Consider the following 3,531-nt stretch of genomic DNA (forward strand, 5'->3'; position numbering starts at 1 on the left):
AACTCACTCACTATCACGAGAACAGCATGATGAAACTGCCCCCATGATCTAATCACCTTCTACGAGGTCCATTCTCCAAAACGTGGGGATTACAATTTGGATTACAATTCAAGATGAAATTCGGATGGGGACACAGTGCCAGACTACATCATTCTGCCCCAGCCCCTCCCAAATCTTGTCTTTCTCACATTTCAAAACACAATTGTGCATTCCCAACAGTCTCCCAAAGTCTTAGCTCATTTCAGCCTTAACCCAAAAGTCCAAGTCCAAAGTTTTATCTAGACAAAGCAAGTCTTTTCTGCCTAGGATCCTGTAAAATCAAAAGCAAGTTAGTTACTTCCAAGATACCATGGGGGTACAAGCATTGGGTAAATGCTCCCATCTAAAAGGGAGAAATTGGCTCAAGGTCTGCAGCCTGTACAGAAAGCATAGTGGCATCTGCTTCTGGGGAGGCCACAGGAAGTTTCCAATCATGGAAGAAGGCAAAGGGGAAGCAGGCACATCACATGGTGAGAATAGGTGCGAGAGAGATAGTGGAGTCAGGGAGGTGCCACACACTTTTAAATGACCAGATCTCACAGGAACTCACTATCACAAAAACTGCACTACACCAGGAGGGATCCACCCACATGATGCAAATGCCTTCCACCAGGCCCCACCTCCAGCATTAGGAGTTAAAATTCAATGTGAGATTTGAGTGGGGACAAATATATCACCAATATATGGAAACAACCTAAATGTCAATTGACAGATGAATAAAGAAATTGCAGTGTATTTATAAAATAAACATTGTTCATCTCTAAAAAAGAATGAGATCTTGTCATTTGCCATAATATGGATGAGCTTAGAGGAAATTATGCTAAGTGAAATAAGGCCCTATATATAGAAAGAAAAATACCAAGGCCCTAAAGAAAGAAAAACAATTCATTATTCATTTATATGTGGGATCTTAAAAAAAATCAAATGCAGTTGTTACTCCATATCTGTAGTTTCCACATCCACAAATTCAAGCAATAATAGTTTTAAAATATTTGGAAAAAAAATGGAAAATGCAACAGTAAAAATACTAAAAAGTACTACAAATAATAAACAATAATGTATAACAACTAGTTACATAGCATTTACATTGTATTATATATCATAAGTAATCTTGACATGATTTAATGTATACAGGAGGCTGTGCATAGGTCATATGCAAATAGTACACTTTTCATATAAGGAATTTGAGGACTGGTCAATTTTGTTTTCCATAGGGGTCCTGGAACAAATCTCCCTCAGATACTGAGGGACAACTCTATACAGAGATAGGGAACAAACCAATGGTTACTAGGATATGCTTGAAGATGAAGTAGGGAGGTGTAGGCCAGGGGATACAAAGTAGCAGATAATATAGGATGAATAACTCTAGAGATCTATCGTACAACATGAAGACTATAGGTAAAAAAAAATTGCACTGTATTTAAGAATTACATTAAATGAATAGATTTTAGTTGCTCTTGCCAAAAAAATATAATAATGGTTAACTATGTGAGAAGATGGATAGACTAATTTGTTTCACTATAGTAACCTTTCTACTATCTATATGTATATCAAAACATTGTGTTGTTTACCTTAAATGTACATAGTGAAATTTATTATTTTAAAATCCTGAATCTTCCAATTACTAACATTGTTAGTAATTACTAACATTGTTAGTAACATTTCCGTGGCTCCCACTTCCATTTTGTGCCATTGTGAACTTACTGCTTAAAATACACAAATGCACACACATGTACACACATGTGCAGGCCCCTGCATTATATCTCTGTGACAGAGACTTGCTAATTTTCCACCGTCATCCATGTTTTTCCCTTTAGTATTCTGCATTGCAGTTAGATAGGGCCATGTAACTGCATTCTGGCCTTTGGAATGTAGGTGGAAGGGTCGTGCATGATTTCCAGGTTGCGCCCATAAAATCTCCCCTGAGGTTCTCCTTGCCTTGGTCTCCAGTTTGGATGCAGAAAGTGTAGTAAAAAATACCAAGGCTCTAGAAAATGACTGCCGGAGATTGGACGCCAGAGTTATCATGTGGGGGGCTGCCTGTCAACCACTTCATTGGACTATGATGTGAATGAGGAATTGACATTTTACTATGTTAAATCCCTAAAATGTTGAGGTTGTTATTGCAATTAAAATTTTAGACTAATATAATAATCCTCTAATTTGCATGATCAATGCTCAATTAGGGCACAGGCATGTGGATTTCTTAAATGGAAGAGCTAAAGCTACAGGGTCAAATAAACTTTATTTAGAAACCCCAGTCAATTTCATGTCTGGCTTTTATGCTGATGAAGAGTGGCTGCATGTATTCCCTCTCTACCAGTTGCTTCCCTTGCAGAGCTGGCTGACCTGCCCAAACCTCTCCATAAAAATGGTTTGCTCTGCCACAATTTCCTTGGGAATTACTTTGCCCTTTGTTTTGGCTTATTGACTGTCTATATCTCAGGAAAATCTGTTCAATGGCCTAATTTGGCCTGGAATGGTCTCCAGATCCACCATTTTGCACCTAGTGATAAGCCAAACCTAGAGAGCACTGTCAGTCCAGCACTGTCCACCCATAATATAGCTTCAACACACAAACCTACATACATACTTGTGTGTCTGTTGCTAAAATATAACCACCTAAAGATTCCAGTAGAAGTAATTCCTAAGCTGGCTGCTCCAACTCTTCCAGCTCATATTAGTAGTCTAAGGAAATGGGCTACCATTCACTTTAATTTGAATGAGAGAAGCTAGGGACTGGGAAGAGGAAAGGAAATATGGAGAATGGAGATGTTCTACTGCTAAACAAAACGTGGAGAGAGAGAAAGAAAGAGATGGACATATGCCAGGGGATAGAAAATCCAAGATAGAGAGGTCTGGAGGATGCTATGCTAAAGGAGATGGAAATAAGAATTTAAAAAAATGAATAAAGAAAGAAGGAAAATAGACAGAAAACCCTTCGCCATAGTTACTGTACAGTTCCCTGTCTTTCATTTCTCTCTCTCTTTTAAACCATTCTTGTTCCCATCCTTTGTAGCACAGCATCCCTCATATCGTTGCATCTTGTGTTTTCTATTCCCTGGTTTATCTCCACCTCTCAGTCTCTCTCTTTTTCTCTTTCTCTTTATCTCTCTCTCTCTCTCACACACACACACACATACACATACAAAAACACACTTAGCATTTTTAAAAGTAGCAGATTTAAAAATTAAAAAAAAATCAAACCCATGAACATAGAGATTAGAAGAATGTTTACCAGAGATTGGGAAGGGTAGTCGGGGGCTAGTGAAGGAGATGAGAATGGTTAATATGCACAAAAAATAATTAGAATAAATGACTAAGGCCTAGTATTTGATAGCACATCAAGATGACTATAGTCAACACGAATTTAATTATAAATTTTAAAATAACTAAAAGAGTATAGTTGGATTGTTTCTAACACAAAAGATAATTCTTCAATATCTCTTTTGTTTCTCCACAGGGAATCTGATAACTGTGATTTTTTTAAAA

Source organism: Cebus imitator, unplaced genomic scaffold, assembly GCF_001604975.1.
Source record: "Cebus imitator isolate Cc_AM_T3 unplaced genomic scaffold, Cebus_imitator-1.0 Scaffold292, whole genome shotgun sequence".
NCBI classification, from domain to species: Eukaryota; Metazoa; Chordata; class Mammalia; order Primates; family Cebidae; genus Cebus; species Cebus imitator.